This window comes from Choristoneura fumiferana, chromosome 25, assembly GCF_025370935.1.
Source record: "Choristoneura fumiferana chromosome 25, NRCan_CFum_1, whole genome shotgun sequence".
NCBI lineage: Eukaryota > Metazoa > Arthropoda > Insecta > Lepidoptera > Tortricidae > Choristoneura > Choristoneura fumiferana.
The window spans coordinates 9,211,030-9,236,126 of NC_133496.1; the positions used below are offsets into that span (position 1 = coordinate 9,211,030).

At 37.2% G+C, this 25,097-nt stretch overlaps 1 pseudogene across 1 annotated transcript in view; it reads left to right on the plus strand.

Annotated features, from left to right (window-relative positions):
- The window catches only part of LOC141442554 (cytochrome P450 4C1-like), a 21,771-nt pseudogene extending 1,864 nt beyond the window's left edge, over positions 1-19,907 (plus strand). The window contains exons 4-11 of the transcript XR_012452944.1: positions 165-275; positions 6,958-7,142; positions 7,885-8,077; positions 12,611-12,666; positions 16,382-16,574; positions 16,658-16,802; positions 17,640-17,819; positions 19,230-19,907. The product of XR_012452944.1 is annotated as a cytochrome P450 4C1-like (transcript). The remainder of the gene's footprint in view (positions 1-164; positions 276-6,957; positions 7,143-7,884; positions 8,078-12,610; positions 12,667-16,381; positions 16,575-16,657; positions 16,803-17,639; positions 17,820-19,229) is intronic.
- Positions 19,908-25,097: the final 5,190 nt, after the last annotated feature.

A 25,097-nucleotide genomic window follows, 5' to 3' on the forward strand; every position in this document is an offset into this window, starting at 1 on the left:
TTTATCAAGATCTTCCGGAAACATGAAAAATAGTCAAACTCTGTTCCTGATATAAATCAATCATGACTTCAATCGTTAATTTTATTGTTGAGTTTTTTTTATAAATCATGTCTCCGAGAGCTAATTAATTATACCGAGAGCTAATTAAATTATTTGTTAAGCAGTGGTTTCCGACCCGGATGACTGCGTTACGTTAGCTAACGCCGCTTTGGACAAAGATGTCATCTATGACTTTATGAAGCCCTTTTTAGGCGAGGGACTGCTGACAGCAACAGGTAAATCCATCCGTCAGTAATGCAAAATTAAATAGACAGAAGAGAAATAGAGAGAAAAACATAATCTTTAGAAGTTAAAACCATTTGTTCAGTTGGTAATTTGCAGTTAGTTATAATTATAATATTGAACGAAAACATAAGGAAGCGTTTTTTCTTCCAACTATGCTTTAATTTCATCATAACCGCACTAAATACCAAGCACAAAGCGGGTCTTTTCTGCTCTAGAGCAGGAAAAATGTATGAAAATCCTTAGTTGCATTGTTTTTAGATTTTTTTTTAATGACATTACCAAAGAGTATTTTTGTTATAAAATTAGCCTGCATAGTGTAAAAAATCTAGTGTTAAGTTGGTCAACCTGACAGTCTTATGAAATTTGACAAGATTGCGTACAAAAAATTGTTGCTACCAATCCTATCAAAAATAGTTAGTAGCCATATTTAAAAAAAACTTTGTTTGTTTGGTTGGCCAACCTGGCGCCCCTCCGAAATTTGACAGATCGCGGGTAAAAATATCTGCTACTGGCTGCCAGCTCTGCAAAAAAATGTAAAAAATTAAAAAAAAAAAAACAAATTGGCGGGAACCTTGCGAATTTCCGTGGACATTTTGGTTGACACTATTTACCGGCACGAATAATACCGACATGGAAATACCGACCCGTTATTTCATGTACACGCCCATAAAAACTGGTGTCAAACTGACAAGAGTTTCTATGGGCGTATCATAAAATATCATGTCGGTAGGTATTTCCATGTCGGTATTGTTCGTCCGGTAAATAGTGTCACCCGACATTTTTTGAGAGTGCGAATGTAAACTTACAAAAATGGAATCATCGAGTGCTAGTGACATTTCTTTCCTATTAATTGTTTAGCATCAGTTTTTTTTCGTCTACTTACTATTTCTGTAATAGTTGAAAGAATAGCAGATTATGCGCCTCGTATTAAGTAATTTATATTGCGCTCGTGCTTTTTAAAGCCCTCGCTGACGCTCGGGCTCCAAATCGGCACTCGGTGCAATAATAAATAACTTTCTGCTTGGTGCAACAATCTACTATTGCTATAGTAGACGCCACCTATCTTCCTACGACTTAAATATATTTAAATAGAACATACAAACCTTTACTACTATTTTTCAACAAAATAGTAGATTGTTCAACAAGGGACTAAAACATGTCATTATGGTTGTTTAGTTTCGCGTTAAACACTCTACTTTTCACTTTGAATGCGAGGAAAAAAAAACAATGTTTTGTTCAAAATTACAATATTTGTACGGTCTATGGAAACCGCACATTCCTTTTGTCAGCATTTCAAGTTTTATTGTGTGATTTCATTATATTATTAGCATTTGAGTCAGTGCACATTTATCCGCCACGGTGTGCATCGGTGTATCAATTGTAATCAATTATCAAATAAATAATTACTTCAGTAATCTGCCATATATCGATACAACTATCATCCAAAACTCGTGCGAGACTACATTGTCCCGTACATCTTCATGGTCCTTCGAACAATTTTAACTCAGTGCGCGGAACAGTTCAAAAACCGGGGCACGTGTCGGTGCAACGTGACTTCGCTAAAATGTGGTCCCTGTGGATATGTTATTTGTGGATTAAAGTATCAACAATCAGTATTATCAGCATCAAGATCATCAAGCCCTTTGTGAAGTGCGGTAGCGAATCGGTTTTGGCGGCCTCCCACAAGCGGGTCCCACCGTCGAAATTGAGAAGGCGCATATACTGCATAACGAGAGCAGCATCAATATCATCAAATTTTGAAGCTATTATCATAATTTCTTATTACATTTAACAGAACCAATATCATTAAAAAAGGATTACTTACCAGCTCAGAAATGGAAGATCTTTTCAAGACTCAAGGTCAGCTTGCAGAAGCCATAGATAAACTAATTATAAATTTTAAAAAGGATGGAGCAGAACGAAAAACTGCACAGAATATCAAAAGACGATTAGATACTCTTGAACAGTATTGGCAGGAATTCCAGAACAATCATATCAAATTGTGCGAATACGAGAATCGCGACTTCATCTATTTCGTCGAAAATCATTATTAACGTGTATCAAACATTTACAGCGAGGCACGCAAAGCTATACAACAGCTCATGCCCGCAAATCCAGAAGAAAAACCCATTTTAAGACCTGCTACCACAACATTCAACCTGAACATGGATTGGCATACTCAAGGTCAAGCGTCTTCAGGAGCAAGTGGCGGGGCAGGAAACACAACATCAGGACAGCAGTATAACCCGCCAACAACCACCAAGGACCAACTCCCGGCCCTCAAACAACGGAAAGAAGTAATCAAAGTAAATTGGAGGAAATGTATCGAAAGCAACAAAGTAATTTTAAAGCCTTTCAACGTGCTATCAATAATATCAACTTAGAAATACTTACGGAAAGATGGGAGTACGAAGATGCTTTGCGAACCCTCTAAGCTCGCTGGTCGCGAGTCATTGCATTGGGAGATCGACAGTGAACAAATAAATGACAGACCAGAATATGAACACGCATACAATAAATGTGAACAAAAATACAACGAAGTGAAGAAACGTATCAATAGTGAGATGGGCCTCATCGCGTCGCGAAAACCAACACCAGCTATGGAAATTCACATATATTTAGCGGCAACTATCATCAGTGGATATCATTCAAAGATCTATTTACCGAAACAATTCATAAAAATAATTCAATATCAAACGCGCAGAAAATGCAATGATTGAATTGAAATGGCGAAGCAGACTAGAGAAACTCATTCAACACTTAAATATCAGTTCTGAAAACTATCAAGTATGTTGGGATATGTTAAATCACCGCTACAATAATAACAAACTAATCTTCAGTAAAGATTGTTTTTTTGGAATCTTTTTGTATTTTTTATTTCAATTACAAAATTTTACTTTTACGGTCATCCCGTAAAACCTAAATTGAAAATACAAACTGAAATATAGATGCACAGAAAAATCAGAAAAATAAGACCAGCACTGGAATCGAACCCAAGTCCTCGGTATTCCGTACCGCATGCTATAACCGCTACACCACTGCTGGTCAGCACCACTGCAGCAGCACTGGTGACCAGCAGTAATGTAGCAGTATAGCACGCTATTAGTACATTGTGTCTTAAGGGCGATAAACAAGGAATTACGAACGAGAGTCTATTAGAAGCCCAAAGTCGAAGACTGAGGGCTTTAATGAGTCGATGTTCGTAATTCTAGTACCGCCCGTGCGACATACAATGTTTTTCATCACATTTGCGAGTAAAATTGTATATTTGTAAAAGAAAAACTAATATTTTTTCAATAATTGCCGATACCGCTGATTACGCTCTTGGCAGCGCCAGCTTCGCGCCCCCCTCCTCCCGCAGCATGTGCCCCACGTGCGCGCGCCGCGCTCCTGCACGCCATGCAGTAACAAACTCATTTACCGACCTTGGGCTTCATGACAAGAAAATTAGTACGGGCAATGACTCATTTACCGACCACGGGTTTCATGACAAGCACATTAACGTCGAGGGTTTTATTTGGGGGTTGCAACCAAGGTAGCCTGCATGTTTCGACACTGTTTACGAGCAAGTGTGATGAAGAATAATTTACGTATGGCGCCGCTTATGTCGTCGTTGCTCCACGCATTTACACGCATTTATTAACGAAAAACCGGGATACCGGACATTTTTTCCCCTTTTTTAATACCGGGATTAAATATCTACAAAACCGGTTTTTTCGGTATTTTGATTTTGTGTTTCAAATAGTAATAGTCGACTTTAATTTCAAACAAGCTAGCACATTTAATAACTTTTGTCTTCAGACTTGAATCTGAATTGATCTGGGTTTTGAAGTTACTTACCTCTTAATCTACTTTAAAATTTCAAATTTACCGCACACAAGTTTGCTTTGTTTATTTGTAGTGTAAGCTTTCTCGAAGTTGGACCAACGCAATTGGACCGATTTTCCAGGTAGGTATATATAGTCGTCAACAACTTCGAGCGCAGAGCCCCCGACTATTTCGGGAGTTGGGACAACATGGTCATTAGTTAGACATGACTTTCGTCATGCCCATGTTCATTTTAGGCCGACTCGGTCGGAAACTGCTGAGGTCAGCGAGCATAATAGCACTGAGGTCCTCCATGGTCTCAGCCATGACTACAATATCGTCGGCGAATCGAAGGCGAGTGAAGTACCCGCCGTTAATGTTGATGCTTCGTCCTTTCCAGTCCAGAACCTTAAAAGCATCCTCCAATGCAGCGGTGAATAGTTTCGGAGAGATCACATCTCCTTGTCTGAGTCCCCGCTGCAGAGGAATAGGCTTCGTGCTCTGGTCATGTAGTCGGACGGACATAATGGCGTTTTTGTACAGACACTTCAACACTTCGATATACCGGTAGTCAACTTGGCACCGCTGGAGAGCCTGCAGCACAGCCCAAGTCTCGATCGAAACGAAGGCATTCTCGTAGTCCACAAATGCAAGGCAAAGGGGAGGTTATACCCTTCGGTCTTCTGTATAACCTGCCGCAACGTACATGTGCCACTGCACTGTACAACGCACACGTACACTGCACACACACTATAGCCTTCTCGGAAGCCGGCTTGTTCGGGAGGCTGGAAATCGTCAAACCTGCTTGCGAGACGATTTGTGATGACCCTGGAAAACAGCTTGTAAACATGGCTCAGAAGTGAGATGGGTCTATAATTTTTCAGCAAGGTGTTATCACCTTTTTTGAAGATGATCACCACCACTGTCTTCTGTTCTATGCTTTCGTTATTCTCCCTTGGTGGAGGACGGAACTAAAACGGCGTCTGAAGGTCCTTAAGGACTGGTTTACCACCCGCCTTCAGGAGTTCGGCTGTAATTTCATCGTCACCCGGGGCTTTGTCATTCTTTAGCTGTTTGAGGGACATACTAATCTCGTACAGGCTTACGTCCGCGATGTCTTCGTGATAGTGTCGGGTCAATCTAGCCCTCGGGTCTTTAGCTAGATTTTCGACGGGTGTTCGGGTTGTCGTGTCGCTCTCCATAAAACGATTAAAATGATTCTGCCGTCTTCGGTCTTCAACTTCATTAATCGCCTTTGACTGCCAGATCCCTGGTAAACACCTTACAGCCTCTGTTACGCTCAATAGCCTCTTCAATACTGGTAGTATTAAATCGGCGTACATCGCGCTTCAGAGACTTTGAGATCTGCCTATTGAACTGCCATAGCGACAAGCGTCACCAGAGGACTGTAGCAGCATCTCACGCCTCACCTCGATGAGTCTAAGGCCAGAGCGCGAGAACCTATTGGTTATAGTACGGCGGGTTTTGAAGAAATTAGACCCGACCGTATGGACAGCTTTCACAAACCCGTCGTTGTAGTCGTCCACGTCGCTACCTAGGCATTCGAAACGGTTTTAAGTTTGAGCTGAAAGTTCTCGGGGTTTTGGAGCTGAGCAGGTTCCGGGCGGAGCGTAGATTTCATCAGTAGAGACCTTTCAAGCTTGAACTGGATATTTAATGAGCCTCGTACAAGAAAAAGATATTATGCGAAAATTTGGTTGGGAACATTAGTTCGTAAACATTATTAAATCGGCGAAACAATTTTCACCGAAAATTTGGAGAATCCCATATTAGTCTTAGTTAACAATTAACAACTTTAGTTTTTATTTTAATACTTGCTCATTAAAAGGAAAGTTTATTTAATCTTGCTTTTCATTTATATTGGTTATATTTCAATAAAACAACAGACTTATGCAGAAAGAAAGGCAACTAAGGGAAAATACGGAAAATACCGAAATACCGAGATACCGGTTTTCAAAATTTGAATACCGGAATAATACCGGTATCGCCATCAAGCCCAATACCTATGCTGCAAAGCGACCTATCAAAGGAAATCAGCATGCATTATTTACCAAGAAACGAAGGAACCGAAGCCAATCGACTGGGACACGGCCAAGAGAGTGACGCACGTCATTCCGCTCCTGCGGAAATTCATCAGTCAAGCACACGAGTACGCAGCAGGGCAACATCACCAATTATCGGCGGCCGATATTCACTCGAATGAATTAGTTTAAAGTTTAGTACACTAAAATTTATAAATTTAACACTTTTTTTTAATTACTTTTTTAAAACGTACACTCGACTAATGGACAGGCCATCTGTTCAAATTCAAATAGCAAAGAAATAGCAAAATAAATTTGTTGAGGTTTTTCTTTTATTGTTTATGAAGTGACGCTTTCTAGAAGCTTGCATATTTAGCCAACAGTTTCAAAATTTAAAACTATTTTAAAAGTAATTGGATTATAAACGAATTAATCCTTAAATATAATTGAATAGATTCATATTCGTAATCATTAATTGTGTTTCACGAAATTAAATCGTGTTTTCATTTCCACGACCAAAAATCCTCCATTCAAATACACCGTGTTGGCTGTTTAGGGGTTTCCAACGTAAATTAAAAAAACTTTAATGCCTAGGGGATAAAAAAGAGCTTAAGTCCCGATATGCAGAGACTCAAGTAACATTTTAAGAGCTTGAGAAGTAAAATATACATAATGCCAAATTGGATAGTAACATTAACAAAAACCTCGTTTAGAGATTGCACAGGTAACATTTGACAGACATGTGTTATTCAATTTTACCTTATTCAAGTAACGTATTAAATGTAACGTTGAACTGATATTGACCATGACTTTAACATTCTAGTACCCATCTGGAAGTACATCGAAAGATGCTAACGCCAGCTTTTAGCCAAGGTGTCTTGGACGGCTTCATTGGGGTGTTCAACTCCCAAGCCAAGAAGCTGGTCAGCTCTTTAAATCAAGAGGATGGCAAGAAACCCTTTGACTTTTGGACATATATAGGACCTAACGCTCTAGAGACTATTTGCTGTAAGTATTTGAAGTTTGAAGCAAGGCACATTTCGATTTAATTAGAATCTACCTACCTGGTTCCTTTAATGAATCTTTTTCACATTGGGTGACGAATGCGCGCTCTGTAAATTCTAACGTACGATATATTAATTAAAAATATAAATCCGATTATTACTGAACCGCAAACATACCTTTTTTTTCTAGAAGGTCTATATAATTTCTTTGCTGACTAAATTCGAACGGAACCTTCAATATGTAAGTCAGACTTCGCCGGTTTATAAGATGTCAGCTAATCTTTATTTCCGGAAAATCCTCCAGTAGAAAGTCTTGCACTGGACGAATAATAAACATCATTGTAGTGACATTGTAATTACTTGAATGTCGGTTCAATACTATTAAGTAAGGGCCGGCAAGTTAGCAGTTCTAATGGTGCTGCGGGTGTCAATGAGCGGAAGTGATCAGTTACCACTCAATTACAAAATTTAAAAAAATATTACCGATGAAACAGATACAAAATTCAAATATGTTGTCAAGAAGACATTAATATCTATTATTATCTATTTTTTAAAATATTTGTATGTAGTTTCAATTAATAAAACATCAAAATATCCAAATATCGAAAAAAAAGTAACACCAGATATCTGCATAATAAATTTCATCCATCGAATTTGTAATGTGCAGTATGAGAGAGGCATATGTCCATCGATGGACGTCCTACCAACGGCTGAATGATAATGTGCAAAAACTTCTTTTTTCTTAGTGACGGCTATGGGAGGTGCTACAACCGAAGATCGCCTAACCAACAAATACATGCGTGCGACTGAAATTTTGTACAACCTTGTAGTCAATAGATTCCAGAGGTTTTGGTTGCACAACAACTTTGTTTACAATTTGACTTCCCTTGGGAGGAGGCAGAAGAAGTACGTTAAGATGGCCAATGAAGTTACTTCCGCGTGAGTATGTTTAAATTAATAAGTCGAATTACTTAACACAAATATCCATAACTTACTAGGTATTCTTAACATAGATTATGTATTATGATGACTTTTGTTTGACATAACCATAAGTTCTTGTATCCAAATGATTGTCTGGAAGAGATCGCTTTTAAGCGATAAGACCGCCTATTGTCTACCCTGAATCTAAGTGTTTATATTATAAGTTTTTAGTACTGATTTGTGGTGTGCAATAAAGAATATCTGTATTTATATTATCTTTTCAATAAATAAATAGTTTCATTTAATTCTATTCCATTCATTATATTTTATTTCACTTATTTTAATTTCATTTTAGTCATTTTGATTTCATTCATTTATACGAGTATTTCATTTTACTCATTTTAATTGTATTTAGACAAGCGGTAGCGTGTCAAGCCAAGTTCAAGCTAACAGAACTGGCGAGCAGCACCGTATAATTTTAGCTGAACCATTTGGAGCACTTTTGACCCTCTCATAACTCAAAAATTATTTCACATAAACATGACAAATTTGTACAGCAGAATATTAACATTACATAATATCGATGAGAATAATATTTTTATGTTCGAATAGTTGCTACCCAAAAAGACATTTCATAATATTACTTTGCATAGGGATAATAAAAAACAATTTATTGGCAGCAGTAAGATTCCATTACGCCATGTTAAAGTCATCGCTATTTAAAATTCCGTGAAAATACAATAGTTCAAACTAGTATTTTGCTATGCCATTATATCATATAAAAATCGGCGATACTAATGTTCTGCTATTTAATATTCTGCAGAAGTATATTCGGCGATAAGTGTGTTCTACTATTAAATATTCTGAGGAATGACTATTATTCGAACGAATGCAAAGTTATGATTATGCAAAAGTATCATTCAGCTAAAAAAAAATAGGAGATACCTGTTATGCGAAGTGTCTTTCGGAGAATCGATATTATGCAAGATAAAGGGAACCCGTGAGATACATATATGTGCTCCAAATTTCATAAACACACCTCAAATGGTTATTTAGATATTAACATCCAAAAATCGACGTTTTTAGGGTTCCGGAGCCAAAATGGTAAGAACGGAACCCGTCCGTCGTCCGCGGCTTTGCTCAGGAACTATCAATTCTAGAAAGCTGTAATTTTGCACGGATATATATGTAAACTATGCCGACAAAATGGTACAATAAAAATAAGTTTTTTTAGGTAGACTCTCATAGACGTAAAGTGGGAGTGTTTTTTTCTTATCCAACCCTATAATGTGGGGTATTGTTGGATAGGTCTTTTAAAACCATTACAGGTTTGCTAAGACGATTTTTCAATTCATTGATCTTTTTGCGAATATTCAACTTTTAAAGTGCAAATTTTCATTTAGATCGAGCCCCCCCCCCTCTTAAATCTAAGCCGGTGGGGGGAAATTTAAAAAAAAATCAGAATGGTAGTAAGTGTATCAAACTTTCAAGGAAAACTATAACGGCTAAGTTTGCTTGAGAATTATTAGTTTTACTCTTAAAAAGCAGCCATATGAAATATACCTAAACTTGGAAGATTCAGGTTTAAGAATATTTATTTCTCAAAAAGAAGATATATAAACTTCACTTACATTGAGATTTTAATTAAACTTAAATACATGCTACTATTTATGGGTAGGTAGCTTATCAACATTGCAGCAGCCGGGAATGCGCATCGGCGCGGACACGGCGAAGATTCTGTATAAAATACGAAATCCTTAGAAAAATATTATTAATTTTTTCGTAATGCCTACGGAACCTTATTTTGGGCGTGTCCGACACGCTCTTGGCCGTTTTTATCACTGACTCACCTATAGATCAAAATTCTAACCCAATTCCAGATGACCTAGAAAAGTTCAAAATTTGGCATCCAGATAGGTAGTTGTAGTTGGGTGATTATAAAGTAATAAATGAGAAAGTAGTAAATTTGTATCATTTCATTATAATTTTTAAATTAAGTTATTTTTGTACAAAAAGTCATTACTTAGGTATATCCCATCAAAACATAAATATGAAATGAGAGCCAAGTTCAATATTATGATACATGCTTGATTGCTTGGTTGATTTTGTCGACAAAAGAAGTGAGATCTAAATGGGTACCAAGTTCAATGGTCAATCCTGAAATTTATTTATAATAATATAAAATATTTTATAACAATTATAATATCATTTATTCTTCTTATAACTTAGGATAATACATTGAAGCCTAAGGTCGGACTTGGCTAGTTTTCGTACAAGAATTATATTATAGCTTTCGCAAGTTATAAAGCTGTAAGTTCTTATTTTATTCTTCCGAAATTTGGCTTGCTGGTAGAAACTAGTCATCGAACATAGGGCTCTTCCATGATTGTTTTAGTAGGTACTTAATAATAATTCGTATATAAGAACTAGCCAAGTCCGACCTTATGCTTCAATATTATTATCCTAAAGTTATAAGAAAAAATGATATTTTAAAGTTGTTTCGTATATAAGAACTAGCCAAGTCCAACCTTACGCTTCAATATTATTGTCCTAAAGTTATAAGAAAAATTATATTTTAAGTTGTTTATAAAATATTTCATAATGTTTAATATGATGTTTAAGTATATTTATAATATTATAATCAATCAACATAGAATAACAATCTGTTCAACGTCAACAGACTATAGTGAACTGTTCACAAAACCGCGCTGTGAACTGTTTTTGTGCGCCGTTTTGATGTAAGAAACATGTAGTCTAGTACATAGAGGTCACTGCATATATCATAATATTGAACTTGGCTTTCATTTCACATTTATGTTTTGATGGGTTTTCATTTTAATTTCAAATTATATGTTGTCGTAGTTGTAGTTCATTCATACATGGTGGAAAAAAATCATGGGCCCAAAAGGGGGCCTTAAATCATTTTGTTAGCTCATTTTAATTTAATTAAGCAAACATTTATTTTTATTTTTAAAAAATTGCACTCCGAGATTTTTTTCACTGTATGGTACTATTGCTTATCTTTTTTACTATCTCGAGTAAGTCATTGTTTTGCATTACGAATTAGCGGTATTGTTAAGATAAACCATTTGTTCATAGTATGAAGCATCATAAATAATTTCATAGTTTCAATATGTTAACAAATTTTTTCTCCTTAACAAATTTTGCATTAGATTAATTATTGATTACTACTAAATATTACATACAGGAAGGCCTATGTACAACAGTTGACGTCCTATAGCTGGTAAAAATGACGGTGATAAGTCCCGTTTGTGGTATTTTAACTATGAGTGAAAATCACATTACTTAAATATAGTTTTATTAATTACAGGTACTTGAAGAAGGAAAAATGAATTAGTAAATGGTACATCTAATTCTGAAGAAAACTCAGGTAAGCGCATTGATAGGTCACTGCAAGTTGCTGCTTTCCTACCAGCATCGCGCACCGGTAATATGCCGATGTACAGTAATAATAGTAGATTGTACGACAAGTAAAAAAAACTTAGCAATAGGCTAAGTAAGTACCTAAAGTATTTTTTTCGATAGCTCTGGTCTTAAAGAGCGAGGAATAGCTGTTTACGGTCATATAAAATAATAACAATCTCTACCTAATAATATTACAAATGCGAAAGTAATTCTGTCTGTCTGTCTGTCTGCTACTCTTTCACGTCGAAACCACTGAACCAATTTTGATGAAATTTGGTATATAGGTAGTTTGAACCCCAAGGATCAACATAGGATACGTTTTATTCCGGTAGAGTGCGCCACCGCGCGATAACCTACATCCGCGCAGACGAAGTCACGGGCATGAGCTAGTCCATATTCCATACTATTCCATACTCCATACTTATATTAATATTATAAATGCGAAAGTAACTCTGTCTGTCTGTCTGTCTGTCTGTCTGTCCGTCTGTCTGTTACGCTTTCACGCCAAAACCGCTGAACCGATTTGGATGAATTTTGGTACAGAGATAGAATAGACCTTGGGAAAGAACATAGGCTATCTTTTATCGCGAAAAAGAGGCTTTAAGGGATTGAAATAGGGGATGAAAGTTTATATGGTGGAAGTTCGTCGCTGTCGAAGATAAAACCATGAAACTGGCCATTTCGGCACGTGATTAAGAGATAAATAGATAGACATTTGTTCACGCGTTTTTTATTCTTTCTGTGAGGGGTAAAATAGTGGATGAAAGTTTATATAATTATAAAGATCGTCATTGTCGAAGATAAATCGATGGTTCTTTATGAAACTTGGCATTTGGCTCGTGATAAGAGATAAATAGATATCTGTTCGCGCGTTTTTTTAAAATTCTTCCTGTGTGGGGGTGAAATAGGGATGAAAGTTTACATGAAGGTCGTCATTGTCGAAGATAAGTCGATGGTTCTTTATGAAACTTGGCATTTGGGCACTTATAAAAAAAAAATAGATATTTGTTCAAGCGTGTTTGAAAATTTTACCTGCGAGGGGATGAAATAGGGGATGAAAATTTTTATGGAACGTCGTCATTATCACATAAATCAAAGAATCTTTGTGTTTAAGTTTTCGAAAAGAACTAAAAACAAATCGGTTCAATTCGACTTGGACTCACGCATCAAGGGTTCCGTACGTAGGTATTTATGAATATCCAGTGTTAGCAGAGCTTATTTTAAGCTTATAAGCAAAATGTACGCAACATGGGGTAATTTTTGATGGTTTATTGACATAGGCAGTCAGAAATGAAAAATTATGATTTTCAGATTTTTCTTATTTATTTTGCTAAAAGGGGAAAAAAATTGCTAATAGAGCTACTTTTATACAAAATTCCAAGTTTCTAGGACAGCCGGTAGTACCCTATAACTTTTTCTGCTAAGGCGATTTGTATGGAAACACCTTTTTAATGACTGTAGCTTTTGATGACGTTAACTTAGAAGTTCAATTTTTTCACAGCTTCCGGGACTATTGACCTGAAATTAGGGTTTTAATTTCAACTCGATACCATACTCCGCGAGTTTACGGGATAAAGGGTCTTGATGGACGGACAGCAAAGTTCCTTTTGAGGTACGGAACCCTAAAAACCATTTGTTCCGGCTCTTTTCACATTTCGACATTTTTCATACTTGAAAATATGGGGATGAAAGTTCGTCCAAACAAATTTTCTATAAGTATATTTATCGGAAATATGTGTAGCTATGCTTAGTAAGAATGCCGTCTTAATTATAATCCTACCCTCCTAACTTACAATAAAGGACGTAAGATATCAAGAGTTCACCATGAAGAATTAGTCCTTTTGTGTTGGCAGGGTAGAATACACATCGTATTGCTAAAATGTGGCTACCCGCAAAATATTTATGTTTTACCAAAAAATGGAAGAACAAAAAAAAATTAGATGAGATATAAAGCAATGTATTAAAATATGTTATTTTTTATAAACCGTAGAAGTTTCAATGTTCTATTATTGGCAGAATAGGTACACTAAATAAATAAAAAAACTTTCCACGTTCCACAAAGTTACTATTCCACGCGGACGAAGTCGCGGGCAAAATCTATAATTAAGTAACACTCACAGTCACTACATTATATTATCGAAGCTTTAAAAAACAGTTATACAATAAAAAAATCAAATGTCAAAAATCTAAAAAAAAGAAAGAATCTTATGTATATAAAAGAAGAAATTGACTGACTGACTGACTGACTTATAGATCAACGCACAGCCCAAACCGCTGGGTCTAGAAACTTGAAATTTGGAATATATGTTCCTTAATAGGTGTAGACGCGCACTAACAAAGGATTTTTTGAAATTCCTACGGGATAGGGAATAAATGGGATTTATATTTTCACTTCGAAATGGCCCTATTTCAGTAATTATAATTATTAGAAACTTCAAATTTGCATGCAAGTAGGTAATACTAACAGCTAAAAACTTTTTTCAGGATTTTACGAAATTCCCACGGGATAGTGAATAAATGGGATTTGTATTTTCACTTTTAAGTAATGACCCTTTTTCCGTAACTATAATTATTAGAAACTTCAAATTTGGCATGCAAGTAGGTAAAAACTGTGTCAAAGATTTTCCGAATATCCCACGGGCTAAAACGAATAAAGAGGATTTTATATACTTACAAACTGAATCAGAAAACGCATAAGCTAAACCAATAAAATTGGGGACTGGAGATTTGGCAAACTGATGTAAATCTGGTAACAATTATTTAGCAGTGACATCCTGCTCATCCTGGCGAGGATGAACTCCTCAGAAGCGGGGAACTCCTCAAAAGTTGATGGCACACGCAAAAGACTTTACATGATTGTTAAATTTCAATGACAATGCGTTTTTATGATACACATCGCCTAATGCTGCAGCCAGGGTCGTCTGCTGATGACGGAACTCCTCAAGGGCTGATAGCATAGATACGAAATTTTACATGTACGTTCAACGAGCTGACACAATTACTTTGCCCACCCGCGACCTTTATGATAGCTACTTTTGTGCCCATGCAATGTGTGTTCATGCAGTTCCTCCACCTCCACACTGTAAGAACACACAAATCACACAAATCCATCTATCACCACCACCACTTTATATTGACGCGTTTCGAACTCAACCAGAGCTCATCTTCAGAGCAACACAACCGTTCAGCATGCTACGGAGTGAAAATTTCGCATAGATGGACCTAAAGTAATGCAGAGGTGCACTAGGGCAAAGATTAGAGAAATAGAAAGAATAGGAAAATATCTCAACTTTGTTTGTTTCTTTGTTTGTTGGGGGTCATCTCTGAAACTATTGAGTTGATTTAAATAATTCTTTTATCAACAGAAATATACACTATCCCTGATTGACATTAGACTACTTACTTTAAAAAAAATTGCAAACTTTCCGCAGATTAATGAAAATAAGTTTCAACTTTGAGGCAGATTTTCAAAATTATTTCAATAATAGAAAGCTACAATGTGTCTCTAATCGACAATTAAGAATATTAAAATAGATCATAACAGTAGTTCATGTCCCGCGGGAACTTTACAATTTCTCAGGATATAATCCTATATCGTGTATGAAGTCGGGGGCAAAGAAACGCGTAGTATGTACTTTAACGTTTTCTAAAATTCCAACCCTGAATCAGCGAAGCAGGGTTTCAAAGTTGGTATTAATTACGTATGTAGGTCGATTTTGTATTACAAAATTTGCACCATCTGTCTAAAAGAAAATCTGTCCGTATTTGTATTTCCATATAATTCTCCGAAAAATTAATCAAAACACGAAAAAAGGATCCCAGAAAGTAAATGTATGTTACTCCAAATTTAATGCGAGCGAAGCCGCGAGCAAAAGCTAGTCTATATATATAAAAGTAGAAACTGACTGACTGACTGACTGACTTATTAGATCAACGCACAGCCAAAACCGCTGGGCCTAGAAACTGGAAATTTGGTACAAGGGTTCTTTTTATGATGTTAGTGTAGTGCTTCGATTTGCGATTCCCAGTGATGGTCTTATTTTTCTGTTTTTTCTGTGCATCTTTATTTCAGTTTGTATTTTCAATTTAGGTTTTACGGGATGACCGTAAAAGTAAAAATTTGGAATTGAAATAAAAAATACAAAAAGATTCCAAAAAACCAATCTTAATATTTGATTACTTAGTAACGATATCTCTTGTCCGGGTGAGCGGTTAGTTCCAATGGAGTGCCGAAAAAAGTTTCCCGATGAGGGTTACGGCATAGATAAATATTTTCACAAAATCCTTATTAAATAACAATACAAGGAATCATTTTAAAAAGGTTATTATTATTCCCCTCAATGGCGGCCTTAAGGTTTAGGCAATGTCAGTTAAATTAAAGATAAATATATTCTACTTCTTCACGTTGTACGGTGATTGTAGTTTTTGCCACTTGATAGCAAAATTCCAGAAACCACGCGGAGACAACTTGTGCATTAAAAATGTCAGACACGAGAGCAATATAGAATTTTGTGATCACTGTTAAAAAAGGTTGGCGAAACCTGCAAAGTTTATTTGACAGTGACAGAAGTGACATTGAGAGATTTATCAGTGACATACCTGTCGTAGATTTTTTGGTCTTGAATGCCAGTTTTTAGTATAGAACGTGGCCATAGGAACTCTTGTAATAAAAGGGCACGAGTTTCGACTCGTTTAATTTGTCTTGACGAATGCTTTAGTAACCAGGAGCAAAAGTACAGTCAGCAAAAAGCTTGTTTTAAACTTTTTAACAAAAACTTATTACTGAACTGTTTTTAAAATATTGTACGGAGGTATGGAACCCTTCATGTACGACTCGGATTCGCACTTGACCGCTTTTTTATGTACGTGCTGCAGATTATATTGTATTGTTGACAGGAAAAAAAATAAAAGCGTTCATAGACTTAATAATAGAATATTCGGGTGAGGGAGGTTTATTGACGGACCAGGAGATAAGAGAAGAGGTGAGCACTATCATAATAGCTGGTCACGACACTTCAGCCAGCACTATAGTCTACACTTTGCTACTACTGGGGTCGCATCCTGAAATACAAGAACGTTTATTTAAAGAGTGAGTAGAATCTTAAACATGGTCTTTGCCGTAATCTGAGGAGATTAGGGATAAGAAAGGTAAAATTACTTTTGCTTTTTCAGAATCGATGAGGTGTTGAGTGACAGGAACGTGGAGAAACAAGACTTGCCGAAGTTGTGTTTCTAGAAGCGGTGCTGAAAGAAACCTTGCGACTATACCCTATTGCTCCTTTCATCGTAAGACATTTAACGGAGAGCCTAAAACTAAGTACGCAAGTTTACCAGCCTACAATGCCTTGATAGATTCTTATGACAATCAATCAATGTTTAGAAGACAAAGTAACATAACCTTGTACAGTTAGAGTAGGAGAGTTTTGCAGGTGAATGCGATAGTAAAAACCTTCAATCTAACGTTGACTGGGAGAGAAAGTTTAATGGTTCAACGTTTGCTACTTGTACATTTTTTTTACTTTATTTTATGTATCCGTTACCCTGGTTCTATTTTCATTATCACCGTCAGCCGAAAAACGTCCTTTGCTGAACACAGGTCTCTCTCAAAAAACAAAAACTCGTCTACACTACACTCTGCACTGCACATAATTCCGAGAGCTTCACTTTGCTATCACTATCAGTCTACCTTGTCGAGGGCCTACCTCTGTCTTGACAAAACAATGTATTTTAGCCATGTTTGGGCTTCTGATAATGAACTAAAATAATAACTTGGCTCACCCGCAACCTTATTATGATAGCTACGTTTATGTTCATGCAATTCCTCCACCTCCACAATGTAAGAACATGCACAAATCACACAAACCCATCTATCACCACCACCGCACTACATTGTCGCGTTTCGAACTCAATCAGAGCTCATCTTCAGAGCAACACAACCGCGTACACCATGCTACCAGATGTTAGACGCAAAGTAACGCCTGATTCAACAAATTATTCTGATGATGGTCTTAGGGTGCATTTTGGTTAAAGATACTTTCCATGGTCTGATGATAGAATGATATTTAGGCATTTAACATTAAAGCATGATTTTTAGTTTTTAAACTATAGTCTGGAGTGATATTGAGCTGTGTGATTAAAGGTTGTACCTTTACAGAGCATTACACCTTGCCTGCTGGATCGAGTGCATTTCTCGCAATCCACGCCCTGCATCGAAATAAGATGTGGGGAGACGACGCGGAACTCTTCCTCCCAGACCGCTGGCTGGACAAAAACAGGATCCCTGAACACCAGGCCGCTTTCGCCGCCTTCAGTCTTGGCAGACGGATGTGCATAGGTAGGTAATAATATAAACGAACAAAGATTCGTAATAATATCATGATATGAAACGTGTGAGTTAACATTTTCTTCATTTTATTTTCATAACAAGTTTCATTGGTATTATCCGTATCACAATTTTGTTAAAATCCATAGTTAAGTTCACTATTTACACCATTTTATTTATATTGAAGTTTTTACAAAATAACGTGTTGCATGTCAACTTAGTATCAAAAGAGAGCATATACGATAAGAAACCATCAGAAGAACTGAATTATGAAAAAGCAAATATACAGAACTAGGCTGCACTAGGGAGTGATGCTATTGATTACGACAGCCGTAGGGCCTACCCTAGCCGACGCGGTTTCCACGGAGTGGGTGGACGTGCGACGGATTTTACCTGTACCCGCACCCGTAGGTATGCGCCCGCTCCGTGCACCCGCCTCAGGTAGCATAGGCCCTTACTGAAATTGTTTAACGTTAAATTCATCATGCACTCCTATCGGCGTGGACGGCGACATCGTCCTGACGTGCCTTTTCTCGGTGATAGCAAATTGAGACGTAATACATACCTATTATTTAATCGCTATTGGGAGGTGTGAAGTACTAGGTGGGGGTAATGAAATCTATCGCAGCGCTCATAGTGACCAAAAGAAGAAATGATCTAGGCTCTGTCATCTGTCATACCTACTCATATGAATTTGTCATTAACAAAGCAATTTGTATAGACTTTAACTACCTAATTATGGTAACAGATGTTTATGTTATGATGCGAGCTTGAATTATTGAACACTGTCCCTGTTTTGTTCTAAATTCCTCTACATCTCGGACATGTCCAGCAACAATTTTCCTTATGAAACGGTTTGTGGTTGAAATTTTATATTGAGTGATACCCACAAAACCGGTCTTCAAAATTATACTCATTTTGATCTGAAAAACCGGTCTTCAAAATTATACTCATTTTGATCTGAAAATAATATTTCATTTATTACTAGCGATATAAGAACAATTATATAATTTTACTATTAAATTTTTTATTTGCAATATCTGAAATTAATTATGGCAAATATGCGTTCCGGGGCAATGAATGTCTGTGTTATGAGACAGTTTTGTCTTTCAGAAACCTTTGTCCTCCCTTTTTTCCGAACAAAACGGGGACTATGCGACACTGTGGCATGCTCGATAATTTTATGGTACGGTTTCAAGATGTAAATAATATGATTTTAATCTAAACTTTGTTTTCACGCCCGTAATAACAGACTTTGAAAGCCATACTTAAAAACCTCACGCAACAGTGCGTCATCTAGTCAGACAAAAAACGATAGCCCTCATTACGTGTGCATTGCAATGTTAACGAATGGCTCGACTGGAGGCGTTGATAAGTGTGAAATAGCATTTCTCTGGAATTCATAATCTTATTTTTCTGCAGGCAAGAATTATGCTCTAATGAGCATGAAGGCGACTCTGGCGCACCTCCTTAGGAGCTTCAGGTTTAGGTCCAATATCTCCGAATTGCAGCTGAAGCTGGATATCATGTTGAAGCCCGTCGCCGGACATTACATAGCAGTAGAAAGGCGGACGTAGAAGCAATATTATGTTAAAAACACTATTTCTCTAGTGCGCTAACAGAGTAGAAGTAATCATTTAAATAATACAAGTATGTTACTAAACAAACAAAACTTCGTCCTATTAATAAGCTTGTTTGTACATACATTATTTTGTTAGAGTTCCATACTCAAAGGGTTCCAACGGGATTCTATTAGGTACTAAGCTTCGTCTGTCCGTCCGACTGTCATTCACAGAGCTGTATCTTTTGAAGCGTAATAGAACTTGAAATTGTTACAGTGACTACTTTATGACAAACAATAGAAATAGAGTAAAATATTCATTTTTTTTCGCTACGTTGGTACGGAGTACGGAACCCTTTATGTGCGACTCCGACTTGCACTTGGTCGGTTTTTATTGAAACATGTTCAAATACAGTTTGTATGTTTGAATTATTTAAATGTTCGACTTATATGATGCGGGGAATTAGCTTTTGACCTTGGGTCAAAACACGTGGAAGAATGTTTTTTTTTTAGATCTAAAATACAATTATTACAACCAATCTGTTTTTTATTTACCTTATTATTTCCACCCTACTGCTTTCCTTAACACGTTCACTGCGGGAAACAATTTCGAAGACTTTAAATCGGTGCGTCATAGGGTATGTAAGATCCGACATTCGACATGTTGTTAGAGCGTTTGCGGGTCGAAAGGACCCGTTTGACATGCTCGTCTAAAAAGGTGATTATCTGCATAGTTATAATAAATGTTGGTAATATTTGAATTGTAATAGGTAGTCATAGAGTTGCTCTTGGTACAGTTAAGTTCGTAAGTAGATGCAATCACTTAATACTATTTGAACATATGTGTAAAACTGACGGATCTTTTATGCCCGATATACGCACTGACAGAAAAAACTGTCGATAGAATTTTAGGGTTGCAGGGTAACAGAAAACATCGATATCGAGCAAAAAAAATTTTTTTTAATTTCAGATGTATGTGTTACATTGTAGCATTCGCGGCAAAAAGATTTTTTACAATATTCACATAAAGTTTTGACTTTTTTCACTCTATTTGCGGTGTCTTTGCTGCTCAAAGTTTAACGTAATTTGTCGTAGCACCCAGAACAATTTCGTTTCTTTGTTCCCATTTTTAAGCAATGACCTGTAGCCAAATCTGTATTAATTGTACAAGACACAGCGTTTGTTTTCGGTTAATTTTGCAAACACTCACGGAGAAACCTATCTTTTGTTCTTATCACGAGCACTGCACTAGATAAAATAGCCAATAATCTAGTGCGGTTATCGGGTCATTGGGCATCGGGTCACTAAGATCCTATACCGCACCAGACGTTATTTTTTTCCTTTCAGTCGGTATAGGGCATAAAGGATCCGATGGCGTTTTTTTATAGGGATTGATTACTTTAAAAGAGGCAATTCCAAAACAGTAACTGTCTCACTCATACTCAGCTGATAACCTGTTTAAACTTATCCCGCACCAGCGGTATGTCAAGTAATTTTTTCGCCGCACCGCAGGCTAGATGTGCATATGGTCTATTCGACCCGAAACCGCAGTGAACGTGTAGAAATGAATGGAGGAATTTAGATTTAACTAAATGATTTTAGCCTTAATTGAAAAAATAATTCCTTGGAAAGTAATTATAGAAGGTAAATAATGGCTTTGCTCTGAAACTATCAGTGACACTAAGCCAACAAGGTTGTATTAAAAATAAAAATAAATAAATAGGGTACTTCCCCCGACCGACGTAAAGTGGGAGTGATTTAAAAATATATATAATGTATACCTAATACTACAATTTTATTGTACTGTATTTTTTTTAATATTATTAGGGTACAGTCAAGTGTAAAAATATGAACTTATTCAAAGTTTCAAAAATAAGTACCACAGACTTATTCTGACGCAATAAAGGCCGTAGTAAAATATTTTTGATTACTTAGTGCAAAAACAGTACTAATTTTAGTACTTATTTTTGCACTTGACTGTACCTCCCATATACGTAAAGTGGAGGTGTTTTGTTTTTTTCTTCTAACCACAGTTAGTATGAGGCATCATTGGATAGGTCAAAATTAAGAACTACTAAACAAAATGAAGGCAAATAAATCGGTTGATATGATTGGGGGGTTGTAAAGATGATTTTTAATTCAGTGATCTCTTTGCGAAATATTTAACTTTAAAAATCATGATGGTAGTAAATATCAGTTCGAGAAAGAGGCAATAGAAGAATACAGCTGGGTTGGGCAGCATATGGGAAACTTCGTCGAGTCTTTACATCGCCAATTCCACAGAACCTGAAGACGAAAGTCTTCAATCAGTGCGTCCTACCGTCATGACATATGGTGCCGAGACGTGGACACTCACGGTTGGGCTGGTCCACAAATTTAAAGTCGCTCAGCGAGCTATGGAAAGGACTATGCTCGGAGTTTCTCTGAAGGATCGAATTCGAAACGAGGAGATCCGACACAGAACTAAAGTCATCGACATAGTTCACCAGATAAGCAAACTGAAGTGGCAGTGGGCTGGCCATATCAGTCGAAGAACTGATAACCGCTGGGGCAAACGAGTTCTTGAGTGGAGACCGCGAATCGGCAAGCGTGGCGTAGGACGCCCTCAGACTAGGTGGAGCGATGATCTTCGCAGGTTAGCTGGTAAGAACTGGATGAGACTGGCCGAGGATCGTGCTCAGTGGCGTGCAACTGGAGAGGCCTATGTCCAGCAGTGGACTAAGATAGGCCGATGATGATGATGATGATGAGTAAATATCAGTTATGATGCCCATCCCATCCCATCCCACTAATAATATTCTCAACGCGTAAGTTCTCATGAATGGATGGATGTATGTTTTGCTTGTTACTCTTTCACGCAAACACTACTGAACGTATTTGCATGAAATTTGGCACATAGGTAATAATCCTGGAATAACGTACTAGGCTAGTTTATATCCCGAAATACTCGTAATGTATGGTTCCTGTGGGATTTCTAATTCCTAATTCTGCGCAAGCGAAGCCGCGGGCAAAGGCTAGTTTAATAAAATATTCTGCCATTTTCGGGGTCTCAAACTATAATATTTATAGCAAATAGCTATTTCTCGCGACTTCATCTGCGAATAATTCGTTAGCGGCACGCTCGTGGGAACTATAAAACTTTCTGGGGTGAAACTGACCTATGTCCTTTTTAAGGCCTCAAACCATCTCTACTTATAGCAAATTTCATCGTGATCGATTAGCCGCGTATCCACTAGAGGCAGCCTCGGGCCGAGCGGCTGCCTCGCTTCGAGGCCGCGCAAGTGGAGACGCTGCCAAAGGCACGGCTCAGACTGAGGCTCCTTTGAGCACGGCCAAAAAACCGACAAAATATGGCTCGGCTCGAGGCTACTCGGCCTGAGGCTGCTCTAATGGATACGCGGCTATTGAGTAATTTAAGCGTGAAAACGTAACGAATCAACAAACAAACATGCTCACGCATTTATAATATGTACTATAGCTTTTGCTGGTGGCTCCGCCCGCGTGAATTTCGGTTATCGCGAGCTGTCCCCTCGAGAACTGTGCATTTTTCCGGGATAAAAAGTAGCCTATGTCACTCTCTGGCCCATAACCTATCTCTATGCCAAAAATAACGTCGATCCGTCTCTCCGTTTCGACGTGAAAGACGGACAAACACACAAACATACACTTTCGCATTTATATTATTAAGTGTGGATTTTCATCGATAATGAACATTATGGCTTTGACATTGATATGGAACCACAGCGGCTGCATTTTTTCTAAATTAAAATGAGTAGGTACCTAAGTACTTAAACAAAGTGACTTTGGTTTTTTAAACGTATTTCATGTTAGGTAGTCGCCTAAAAATATAATTTTAGTGAAAACACGTGGATAACTGTGGTTATAGCCCTAGTGGCTGTTTGTGTGTTTGTCACCGTGTCGTTGTCCCGGACCGGGACTCCCGGTACAGGGCTGACAAAGGCCCCCGGCCACCACAGTATCCGGGGGCTTGGTCTCTAATTGGACACGGCCACTTATTCGGTATACTCTATTTGTTCTAAGATGACTCAAATGACACATGATGAATAAGTAACTTCGTGAGGCGGTAACTAATTTTTTATTTTTTCCAACAGAGATATAATGCTTGAAAAAATGAAATCACAATAAAACTGCTGATTGTTCGAATATAATGAACTCAAATTCGCCAAAAAATTGTTAAGTTACTGCGTAGGCACTGTGTTATATTAACTTACTTTCTTTAATGAACGCCCTTACAATGTTATTTCAATAGGCCGCAATTGCTAATGAAGAGGTGAGGGTTATCGGTAAAAATAAAAGCGGTAAAATAAACTAACTTATTATTAATTTGCAAGATTGTTAGTCAGAGTCGGAAAGTGACACTCCAAGTGTTGAATAAGTTATATTTTAAAAATCAAATAAGACTTTCAGTGCCCTTAGTGTAAGTTTTCGGTCACAAAATACGTCTCGATCGCGTTCGCGTTAAAATCTCAATTTGTATGGAAACATGAACATCGCAAACGTTCCGCTAGAGGCGCTGTTCGTGTTTCCATATAAATTGAGATTTTAACGCGAACGCGATCGAGACGTATTTTGTAACCGAAAACTTACACTAAGGGCACAGTTCGTTTAGCACTAGTTACATGCAAAAGTATCGATAGTTTGCGTAACAGTTCAATTCAATTCAATTCTTGAAAGTATAGCTCCGTTGATACTATCGATGATTCTGCCAATGTCGAGGTTGGAAAAGGTAGTAGAGAGTAAGGTCGGTAGATTTGCGTAACCGTAGGAGGGACTCTAATTCCGTCAGTTTGGCATCTGTCATTTGAATCATGTAAGAACAAATAGTAGAAATACCGTCGGTAAGTAAAGTTACCTTAACTTGTAAGTATTACTCGTAAACCCTACCAGTTAGTCTCTACGAAGGCGTATTTCCAAGACCTGGAAGGTTGCCTTTGTAACTCCTGTGCATAAGATTGGAGATAAAAGTAGCTGCAGTAATTTGGGGTCGCTGTCTAAAATACGTCAGAAAACATTAAAATTTGAACAATATTTTTCAAACTTGAATCAATCTTATCTGAACTAGTAAGTATATGAAACAATTTGACTTTTGCTAATTTTAATTGACCACTTTTTAGGGTTCCGGAACAAAATGGCATAAACGGCACCCTTACAGTTTCGTCAAGTCCGTCTGTCTGTCTGTCCGTCCGTATATCACAGGCATTTTACTAGAAAACTATAAGATGTAGTATATCAACGAAATTTGGAGTACAGATGTCTTGTCAAAGCCGCTATTTAGTTTTGTGGTTAAATTACAAAAATAAATATTTATAAGGGGGGCACTCCATACACGTAACAGAAACTGAAAAAAAAAAAAAATTAAGCTCGCATCAACGGCACATATTTCGACAGCTCTATTGAAAAGATAGTAAGGTTTCTCAAAAACTTTTTTGATTAAGTGGAGATTTCCGGAAATAATCGCTCCCAAATTAGCAAAAATTGTGCCCCCCCTCTATCTTGTAAACCGTTTGCCTAAAAACTATGCAAAAAATATGGAAAGGTAACGCTTAATACATACTTTCAACGAAAATTGGTTTCAACATGATCGGATATACCGTTTTTGAGTTATTGCTGAAAAACTGCGCTTCTCAACAAAAGGACGTAAGTGCCGTGAACATACGCTCTTTTTCTGGTAATAGATTTTAAGACTGTAGTAAGTGTTTTAATTGTGT